Source organism: Muscardinus avellanarius (assembly GCF_963383645.1).
Source record: "Muscardinus avellanarius genome assembly, chromosome: 1".
NCBI lineage: Eukaryota > Metazoa > Chordata > Mammalia > Rodentia > Gliridae > Muscardinus > Muscardinus avellanarius.
This window is the reverse complement of record NC_137786.1, coordinates 41,318,429-41,330,188: the sequence shown is the minus strand read 5'-3', so window position 1 is coordinate 41,330,188 and position 11,760 is coordinate 41,318,429. Positions and strand designations below refer to the sequence as shown.

General features: G+C 38.5%; 1 pseudogene across 1 annotated transcript; it reads right to left on the bottom strand.

Annotated features, from left to right (window-relative positions):
* Positions 1–2,650: 2,650 nt before the first annotated feature.
* Positions 2,651–4,810, bottom strand: LOC308269913 (heat shock protein HSP 90-beta-like; annotated as a pseudogene). The gene is made up of 2 exons: positions 4,567–4,810; positions 2,651–4,455 (listed from the first exon to the last, which is right to left on the bottom strand). The product of its transcript is annotated as a heat shock protein HSP 90-beta-like (transcript).
* Positions 4,811–11,760: the final 6,950 nt, after the last annotated feature.

Genomic DNA, 11,760 nt, shown 5'->3' with positions numbered 1-11,760 from the left:
GATTATCAGAAACTATTTTGAGAATTTATACTCCAACAGACTGGAAAACATGGAAGAAATTGATAGATTTCTAAGCACATATAAACTACCTAAACTGAACCAAGAGGACATAGCAAGCCTAAACTAACCAATAGCAAAAAAGAAATAGAAACAGCAATCAAAATTCTGCCATCAAAGAAAAGCCCAGGCCTTGATGGGTTTCCAGCTGAATTCTACAAAACTTTCAGTGAAGAACTAATACCAGTACTTCACAATTTCTTCCTGGAAATTGGAAGAGATGGAATTCTCCCTAATTGCTTCCATGAGGCCAGTATCACATTAATCCCCAAACCAAATAAAGATACTTCAAGAAAGGAAAATTACAGATCAATATCCTTAATGAACATAGATGCAAAAATTCTAAACAAAATACTAGCTGTATGCATTCAAAACCACATCAAGAGAATTGCACACCATGACCAAGTTGGTTTCATCCCAGAAAAGGAAGGCTGGTTCAACATATGCAAATCAATACATGTTATTCACCACATAAATAGAACTAAGAACAAAAACAACATGATAATATTAATAGATGCTGAAAAAGCATTCAACAAAATCCAACACCCATTTATGTTAAAAACACTGCAGAAAATTGGAATAGAAGGAACTTATTTGAACATCATTAAGGCTATATACAATAAACCCAAAGACAATATCATATTGAATGGAGAAAAACTGCAAGAATTCCCTTTAAAATCAGGAACAAGACAAGGATGCCCATTATCACCACTCCTTTTCAATATAGTCCTTGAGACTCTTGCCACAACAATAAGACAAGAGAAGGAAATAAAAGGAAGTCAAATAGTAAGAGAGGAATTAAAACTATCCTTATTTGCAGATGATATGATTCTTTATCTAGAAGATCCAATAAACTCAACCAAAAGACTTTGGGAGCTGATTAACCAATTCAGCAAAATTTCAGGATACAAAATCAACCTAAAGAAATAAGTTGCTTTTCTTTATGCCAACTCGAGATGGATCAAAAACTTAGAAATTAGACCTAAGACCATAAAGTTATTAGAGAAAGGCATAGAATCTACACTCCAACATATAGGTACAGGGAGTAACTTTCTCAATAAGACTTCTAAAGCACAGGAAATTAAAGCAAGAATTAATAAGTAGGATCTCTTCAAACTAAAAAATTTCTTCTCATCAAAGGAAACCATCAAGAATCTAAAGAGGAAGTCTACAGAATGGGAGAAGATCTTTACCAGCCACCACTCTGATAGGGGGCTAATATCCAGAATATCCAAAGAGCTCAAAAGACCCTACACTAGCAAAACAAACAACCCAATCAAGAAATGGGCAGCTGAAATGAATAGACACTTCACAAAAGAAGAGATTCAAATGGCCCATAGATACATGAAAAGATGTTCAACATCACTAGCCATCAGGGAGATGCAAATCAAAACTACGCTGAGATTCCATCTAACCCCAATCAGAGAGGCAAGCATAAAGAAATCAAATACCAACAAATGCTGGTGAGGATGTGGGGAAAGAGGAACTTTTTTACACTGTTGGTGGGAGTGCAAACTAATTTAGCTGCTATGGAGATTGGTGTGGAGATTTCTTAGGAAACTGGGAATAGATCCACCATATGATCCAGCTTTACCACTCCTGGGTATTTTTCCAAAGGGGTTGAAATCAGAGAACTACAGTAACATATGCATACATATGTTCATAGCAGCACAATTCATAATAGCCCAAATATGGAACCAACCTATATCTCCATCAACAGATGAATGGATTGCAAAATTATGGTAAATACACACAATGGAATTCTGTTCAGTGTAAAGAATAAAATAATAGCATTTGCAAGAAGATGAAAGGAACTGGAGAACATTAACTTAAGTGAAATTAGTCAGGCACAGAAAGAGAAGAAACATATGTTTTCTCTAATATGCCCAATCTAGGGAGTACTGGTAATACCAGAGGGACTCCAGATGATGGAGGGGAAATCTCAGCAAAGCTTGAATGGAAGGAGGGGAGAGGAAGAAAGCTGAGGTTGTTCAGTGAAGGAGCTACATACAAATATGTGTAATAGTATAAATATAGCATGGCTAACCTGGACACTCTTTATTGGGAGCGGGAAAGGGAAATGTGGGGAAGAAGGCATGAAGCACAATCTAAGTGTACACCATTTTCAATATGTTCCACTTATAAATAAAATAAAATGGAAAAAATAAATGTGACTCAATTATTTCAAAATAAGAATGTCGAACAAGATATATGCTATATATATGTATGTATATATATGTATGCATGTATATATACATATATATGTATGTATATATGTATGTATATATGTATATCTACACTATATATGTATGTATATACGTATATATACGCTATATATATGTATGTATAAAACTGCATTCTTTATTTTGCATACTTTTAATTTCAAAATAAAGCAAACACAATGTCCAACCCTGCTGTCAAACCAAGTCTAAGTCAGGGCTACAGGACCTTGTTTTCTGTCTAAGACACAAGGACAGGAAAGAAAGAAAACCACTAGACATGAGCAGAGGGATCCAGGTGGGACAAGGCCATTCCGAGTTGCTGGGGAGCCATAGGGACACTGTACAGAGGATGCCACTTCTTTGTGGGAATCCTAATCTACTTCTTTCATGCGGGATGCATCCTCATTCCCCTCAAGGAAGGGAATCTCATCGGGAACAGCAGTACTGAGCTCCTCGGCTGTCACTTCATCTTTAATGCCTAGGCCTAGTTTGATCATGTGGTAGATGCAGTTGGAGTAGGTCTGGGGGTCTTCCAGGGAGAAGCCAGAAGACAACAGCATGGTTTCAAACAGCAGCACAACCAGGTCCTTGATGGCCTTGTCGTTTTTGTCGGCCTCTGCTTTCTGGTGCAGAGTCTCCATGATGGGGTAGTCGGGGTTGATCTCCAGGTGCTTCTTGGCCATCATGTAGCCCGTGATGGAGTTGTTTCTGAGGGCCTGGGCCTTCATGATCCACTCCATGTTGGCCATCCATCTATAGGTGCTGGTCATGGTGCAGCAGGGTGAGGACATGAGCCTATTGGAGGTTGTCACCTTCTCAACTTTCTTATTCAAAATTTATTTCATATGTTTGCAGAGGTTCTCGAACTTTGCCTTGCTCTCCTCCATTTTCTTCTTTTCCTCCTCATCCTCAGGCAGCTCCAGACCTTCATTGGTCATGGATACCAGGCTCTTCCCATCAAACTCCTTGAGCTGCTGCATGCAGTACTCGTCAATAGGCTCAGTCATGTACAGGACCTCAAAGCCCTGTTTCCGCACACACGCCACAAAACCCAAGTTGGCCACCTGTTATTTGCTCTCACCAGTGTTGTAGAATTTCCTTCATGCAGGAGACATACTCAGACAAAGAGGTCATGTCGACTGCAGACTGTGAAGTATGATAACTCAGCAGCTCAGAAAGGCAGCATGGGTTAGTAGAGTCCTTGTGGATTCCAAACTTTAGATTTTTAGAGAATGCCTGATAAAATTTCTTATAGTTCTCTTTGTCTTCTGCCAGCTCATAGAAGAGCTGTAAGCACTTCTTAACAATGTTTTTGCAGATGACTTTCAAGATCTTACTCTGCTGCAGCATTTCTCTGGAGATGTTCAGGGGCAAGTTTTCAGAATCCACAACACCACGGATAAAGCTGAGATACTCAGGGATCAGCTCTTCACAGCTGTCCATTATGAACACGTGATGCACAAAGAGCTTGATGTTGTTCTTCTTCTTGTTCTCAAAGAGATCAGAGGGAGCTCGCCAAGGGATGAACAGCAATGCCCTGAACTCCAACTGGCCTTCTACAGAGAAGTGCTTGATGGCCAAGTTGTCTTCCCAGTCGTTGGTAAGGCTCTTGTAGAACTCTCTGTACTCCTCCTGAGTGATGTCATCTGGGTTTCTGGTCCAAATGGGCTTGGTCTTGTTCAGTTCTTCCTGGTCAGTGTACTTCTCCTTGATCGTCTTGGTTTCCTTTTTCTTATCTTTCTCAGTGTCATCCTCCTCATGTGAGCCCATGTCTTCAATCTTAGGCTCCTCATCATCCTTGTCTTCCTCTTCTTTCTCACCTTTTTCCTCCTCTGCCTCATCATTGCTGATTTCCTTCTCCTGCTCCTTCTCCAAGTAGAGGGTGATGGGATAGCTGATGAACTCTTAGTGCTTCTTCACCACTTCTTTGGCCCGCTGCTCCTCTAAGTACTCGGTCTGGTCTTCTTTGAGGTAGAGAATCACTTGGGTGACCAGCCCGCACAGTGAATGAGCTCACTGTGATCAGCCTGCACAGTGAACGAGCTGCTGGCAGATGACTCCCAGGCGTACTGCTCATCATTGTTGTGCTTTGTGATCACAACCACTTTCTCTGCAACCAGGTAGGCAGAGTAAAATCCAACACCAAATTGCCCAGTCATGGAGATATCAGCACCCGCTTGAATAGCCTCCATAAACATTTTAGTGCCAGCCTTGGCAATGGTTCAGAAATTATTTATGAGGTCAGCCTTGGTCATGCCAATACCTGTGTCCACCAAAGTCAGGGTACGTTCCTGAGGGTTGGGTATGATGTCAATTTTCAGCTCTTTACCACTGTCCAATTTGGAAGGATCTGTCAGGCTCTCAAAGCGAATCTTGTCCAAGGCATCAAATGCATTAGAGATCAACTCCCGAAGGAAAATCTCTTTGTTGGAATAGAAAGTATCAATGATGAGACACATGAGCTGGGCAATTTCTCTCTGGAAGGGGAAGGTCTCCACCTCCTCCTCTCCATGGTGCACTTCCTCCGGCATCTTGCAGGGACCGGCGGCAGCAAGCGGAATGGAGCAGGGCCAGGGCACATCTGGGATCTGGCTGCGGGGAGGCTCAAGAGCTCAATATAAATTTAATCAAAGGTAATTTTATAATTGATATAGATGTCTATGTATAGACATATAGTCAAAAGTAGTTCATTAAATATCTCAAGTTTCAAAAACATTTAAAATAATTTGTGCCAAACACTTGTCCAATTCACAGGTCAAACATAAACTTCCAAGTGGATATGTTGTAACTAAAGTTTTCACTTTTGATTATATATCATAACTTCAACACTGCTACCATTGTTCTAAATATTTAATTAATTAATTAATTTCTGTGGTATTAGGGCAGGAACCCAGGGGCTTTTTACCTACAGGCTATACTCCCAGACCTATTTTATACTTTATTTGGAAACAGGGTCTTACAAAGTAGCTGAGGCCGGCATTGAACCTGTGCAATCCTCCTTTCTCAGTGTTCTAAGTACTGGGATTACAAGCGCGCACCACCATGCCTTGTTCTACATATTTAGACATTGCTTTTTTGGATTAAACTTTAGGTGGGATCTTTTATTTAAAAAAAAAAGAATGAGCAAATTGTTTACTTTTTGTGTATGTGGTACTAAATATTTAATTAATTAATTAATTTTTTGTGGTATTAGGGGTGGAACCCAGGGGCTTTACTACCTCTGCGATATACTCTCAGACATCTTTTTATATTTTATTTGGAAACAGGGTCTCACTAAGTTGCTGAGAGCCTCACTAAGTAGCTGAGGCTGGCTTTGAACCTGTGTGATCCTCATGTCTCAGCCCCCCAAGCGCTAAGATTACAAGTGTATGACACCACACCTGGCAAGCAGATTGTTTTAATTAATAAAAATAATACATATTTATGGTATATCATATGTTTTCAAATGTATATGTTGTGAGAAGGCTAAATTAATCTATTTTTGTTGTGGTCATGGTACTGAGAATTGAACCCAGGTGTTTGCTACTACTAAGCTACATTCCCAGCCTTTGTTTTTATTTTTTATTTTGAGACAGGGTCTCATTAAGTTGCCCAAGCTGGTCTTAAACTTATATTCCTCCTGCTTCAGAGGCATCACAGTCCTGGACTTTAAATTATACTATAGATCAATAGTAGTAAATACAGCATGGTATTGGCACAACAATAGGCAGACTGACCAGTGGAACAGAATAGAAGATACAGAAATAAACCCACACATCTATAGTCAATTAATCTTTGACCAAGGAGCCAAATTTGTACAATGGAAAAAAGCCTTTTCAACAAATGATGCTGGGAGAACTGACTATCCATTTGTAGAAAGATGGAACTAAATCCTTACCTCTCATCATGCACAGGAATCAACTTGAGATGGATAAAAGACTTAGAAATTAGACCAGAGACTGGGAAGCTATTGGAGGAGGGCATAGGCTCAACACCCAAACATATAGGCACAGGCAGTAACTTTCTCAACAAGATCTCGAAAGCACGGGAAATTAAAGCAAGAATTAACAAGTGGGATGGCATCAAACTAAAAAGTTTCTTATTATCAAAGGAAACCATCAAGAACCTAAAGAGGAAGCCTACAGAATGGGAGAAGATCTTTACCAGCCACCACTCAGACAGAGGGCTCGTATCCAGAATATACAAAGAGCTATAAAGGACTCTACACTAGCAAAACAAATAACCCAATCAAGAAATGGGCAACTGAATTGTATCTCACAAAAGAAGAGATACAAATGGCCAATAGATACATGAAAATGTGTTTTACATCATTAGCCATCAGGGAGGTGCAAATCAAAGCTATGCTGAGATTCTATCTAACCTCAGTCAGAGTGGCAAGCATAAAGAAATCTAATAATAACAAATTCTGGCTAGGATGTGGGGAAAGAGGAATTCTTTTACACTGTTGGTGGGAGTGCAAACTAGTTCAGCCGCTATGGAGATCAGTGTGGAGATTCCTTAGAAAACTGGAAATATATCCACCATATTATCCAGCTTTACCACTGCTAGGTATTTTTCCAAAGGGGTTGAAATCAGAGAACTACAGTAACATATGCATACATATGTTCATAGCAGCACAATTCATAATAGCCCAAATATGGAACCAACCTAGATCTCCATCAACAGATGAATGAATTGCAAAATTATGGTAAATACACACAATGGAATTCTATTCGGCTCTAAAGAAGAACAAAATCAGGCCATTCTTAAGAAGATAGAAAGATCTGGAGGACATTATGTTAAGTGAGGTCAGCCAAGCACAGAAAGAGAAGGAACATATGTTTTCTCTAATATGCCCAAACTAGGGAGCATTGGGAATACCAGAAGGACTCCAGATAATGGAAGGAAAATCTCAGCAAAGTTAGAATGGAAAGATAGGAGAGAAAGAAGGCTGAGATTGATTAATGGAGGAACTACATTTGAATATATTTTGTCCTATCCCTACGGCGTTCCCGGGTTTCGGCTCCACTTGTCATGTCCCTAAGGCTCTGACCTGCAGAGCCCCAGGAAAGAAGACACAAACGCCAAGTCTGTTGATGATGCTTCCTCTTTAATGCTTCCTCTCTTTAATGCTTTTCTTTCAATGCACACAGCAGGCAAATATATATGAGTCTCATAACCCCTCCCTCATCACTCCACCAACCCCAAGCTTCCCACAGCTAGGGCATGCACATTTCTAACCCTCTCATAGGCGGGCTGGTGGTAGCACGAGGCGCTGCGTCACTGATCATCCGTAGGGCGCTTGATAGGGCTCACTGTGCAGGCTCGGGGCACCACCAGCCTCGTGAGCCTCGTGACTTGGCAACATGCCTAGGCACCATCTTGAGCCACCGCCCCATTCCTGTCTAGCCGAATGGGCCTCGACAATATTTAAAAGTATGAATATAGCATGGTTCACCTGGATATTCATTGTTGGAAGGAGGAGAAGAGGAACCACGGAGGGGAAGAGAGAGTGCCAAGCAGAGTCTAAATGCATACCATTTCAATATGTTCCACATATAAATGAAATTTTTAAAAATTCTCAATTAAAAATCAAAATACGTAACTCGAATTTCTGAAGAAAATGAACTGTGATAAAATGTGAAAGAGTCTTACTGCCAGTTATATTTTAAACATACAATTTGCAGAATTTTACTAAATAATTTTTAAACTTAATTAAAAAAAAAAACGTATATTTCTCCTGCTTCAACCTCCCAAGTACCATGATTACAGGAATGTGCCACCATACCTGGCCTAAACTAATTATTACATGCATTACCTCTTGTATTTATTTATGGTGAAAACAGTTAAAATCTAGCAATTTTAAGTATATAATGCATTGTTATTAACAATAATTATCATTCTGTACAATAAATCTCTTGAACTCATTTCTCCTGTCTAAATGAAATTTTGTATCTTTTGACCAACATTTCTTCCATTTCCACGTCCCCCTCAGCACTTGGCACCCACCATTCTACTCTCTGAATTCAACTCTTTAGACTATATATGTTTAACTAAAATGATAGAAAAGTGCCTTTCTGTGTCTGTATTATTTCACTACATGTTGTTGCAAAGGATAGCAGTTCCTTCTTTATTCTTCATGGACAGAATAGACTTTTAGAAATAGCCAAAGATTTGAAAAAAAAATTCAAATAAAATGGAAAAATGTAACCCTAAAGTAAGAGGATTTGGTTTTTTATTTTCCTCCTAAGATTCTACTAAAGTAACTCATATAAGTGTAGTATTTTGAGTGAGCTCCCCAGCAGGCTGCTGTAGGGGCAGTATTGAACTAGAGTTAAAGGCATTAACATGTAGCTGGGCTGACTTAATGGACTTGTTTCCTCACCTTTAAATGAGGATAGCAATTCCTACCTGAAAATGTTACTTATTGTGAATTATATTATTGAATAATAGTATTCATTTGGGGTGAATACTTGGTGGAGTTTTAAAATGTCTCTTCCTCTGTAATGTCACCTCATATTTGTCATCAAACCTGTCAACTTTTATGTGTGATCACCATAATTTGGCTGTGAACATGGTTTAGCAGATCTACTTAAAATTCATCATATCTCACCAAGGTTTTACTTTTATAGCAAACCTGTTATTAGAAAATGATATTAGCCTAATAAATTCATAGTTATGATTCCTCCTGTGAAATCAAACTAAATTGCAGGTGTTAATGGAGTCTTCTATGGCGTCAGGTTAGGAGAACTTGTGAGAAAACATAAAATATTAAACACACATGATCGAATAAAACTTCTTCAGTGAGCAAATGATAATCTCATGCAGAGATCGTAATTGGTCCAGGGTCTGATGGAGGTTATGAGAAAACAGGTGGTGGATGCATGATTTAGAGAAAAAGGCAGATGTGTCATATGGGCAGTGGGTCCGTCATTAATATTTAGAGAGGTTCTATGTCTTCATGCATGAATAGTTTGTACCATTTACTATTTTTCACTAGAAAAATAAAGGGGCTAATAGCAACTTTAAAAAAAACTGTAAACTAAAACACATACAAACTTCTATATTTGACTTAAAAAATCAAAATAGTTTTTCAGAAATTGATAGCCTTCATTTCAGAAATTGAGGAAATTATAATAGGCTTAATTTCTAATAAAATTGTGTTTACAATAGTAGTCATATTTTAGCCAGGTGTGGTGGCACACTCTTTTAGTACCAGTATGTGGGAGGCTGAGACAAGAGCATTTCAGGTTTGAGGCCAGCTTCAGCAATTTAGTGAGACCCTCCACAACTTTGTGAGACTCTGTTTCAAAATTTAAAAAAATAAAAATAAATGAGTCTGGAGTTGTAGCTCAGAGGTAGAATGCCCCTGTATTTAATCCCCAATACCACAGACAAAAGTAATAATAGTCATATTTGATATTGCTAATATGATATCAAATTTCCCACCCTATCAAGGTTATATCATTCTGAAATGTCAAAAAATCTGCAAATTTACTAAATATTCATAGTTAAACCAATATCACATTGTAGAAAATTGATTCACTCTAAAGTGATCATTGGCACAATGTTGACATTTTACATTTCTAATATCTATTCATAGAAATGTCTTTTCATATTATTTCAATTGCAGTATAAATGTGCTTTTATGTCCTTTTTCACACATTTTGGTAAAGATTAATTTTCTTCTCAACCAATCATTGTTATGCCTAAGTTTCTACTAGATAGAGTACTTAAAAAATTATACCTATCAAACCTGTAATAATAGCACACATTATCATCATAGAGTATGAGATGTGTAGGGTAGCTAGTGTATAGCCCCATATTATACCTTCAGAGACTGATGCACAGAGAAAGAATTCTGGTGAACTTCCTGGTCTGAGACTGAATTACTGCTTGGCCATTTTGTTGATTTGGGAAGATTATTTGAACTCTTTTACTCTCAGTGTATTCTATAAATGGGGAAATACATTCCCTTAGTTGTGGAAAATAAAATACTTACATAAAAGCACCAAGAACAATGTCTCAAGTAGACTAATATCTGAGCCACTATAAGCCAACTAGTAGTCAGTGATCACAGTGCCCACACCAGACCTTATATCCCCATACAAACCGCTGAGAACCTGGGAGCCAGGGCCAAATCTGTGCCCTGCTCTACAGAGCCCCTGTGTCTCATTTGCTGGGCTGTGGAACATCACAGTCAATACTACACAATTGCTTTGCCACTCACATTCCCTCAGAAATACTTAGGCACTATGTAGGTTGCCTTTTTTCTAACATTAAACATGATTGACAAAGAAACATAAGAGGACTGCTCAATAAAATCTCAATACAAAGTGTTCGCATTTGAAATGCTAAGATCTCCAAAACGCTCAGCCTCATCATTTGCAGACATCCAAGCAGATTCAAAATAGGCAATTTGCTTCTTACCCCTTGAGAGGACCAAGTTGACATGCACACAACTCCCAACCATACCACCGCTATCATGCACATATTCCCACACATGTGCGGTATAAAGTAATCAACAGCGCCCTGGGTTTAGCATCTATAAGGTGAAAGAGGCATTTTGAGGCTCTTCATTATTTCAGTTTGTCTGTTCGTGAAATAGAGAGTTGAATTTATAAAGTGGAGTGAGATTATGATGCATTAATCTTATTCCAAATGTTAATTTATGGGTTTCACAAGATCTACTTTACTTTAGAGCTTAGAGAATGGCTTTTCTCAGTAGCTCAATGGCTCAATTTTCATGGGAGTGCCACTCCAAGAAAATTGAGTAGTTATCAGAATGAGAATTTTTGTTCTGTGGTGTAGGAGTATCGAGTGATAAATTTCATCCTGTCACAGACAGAGTACTGTAATTCACACACACACACACACACACACACACACACACACACACACACACAGGATAAATGTGAAATATAAACAAAAATCTCTATATTATCATCCCAAATCCTTCTTTTAAAATGCATTTTTTTTAGTTTAGGACTTTGTATTTACATGGCAAATGTAAATGGGAAAGCAAATTTCATCATATTTATTAGATTAATGTTTCCTAAGCAAATGACTTAATATCACAATAACAACAACTGCAATAAAAGATGCACTGGACTTAAAGTTCAGAGTTCAGAGTATGAGCTAGCTCATATCACTACCCCTCTGTGAAATTAGAGCCAAGTTGAAATATTTGGTCTCAGAGTAGGGTCATCAACTCATGTCAATTTGACTGGGATGGTGCTCATGTGTGCATGTATGGCTCTACCATCTTGTACTCCATTAAGATGTACAAGTACAATGCACCAACAAAAATAAATTTTAAAAAACCACTCCTAGCCAGATTTAGTGGCACACACCTGTAGTCCCAGTATTTGGGAGGTAAAGACAAGAGGATCTCAGGTTCCAGGCCAGCCTCGGCAACTTAACAAGACGATCAGCAACTTAGCAAGACCTTGTTTCAAAATAAAATAAAAAAATACAAAAGAGGGCTGGAGGTATAGCTCAG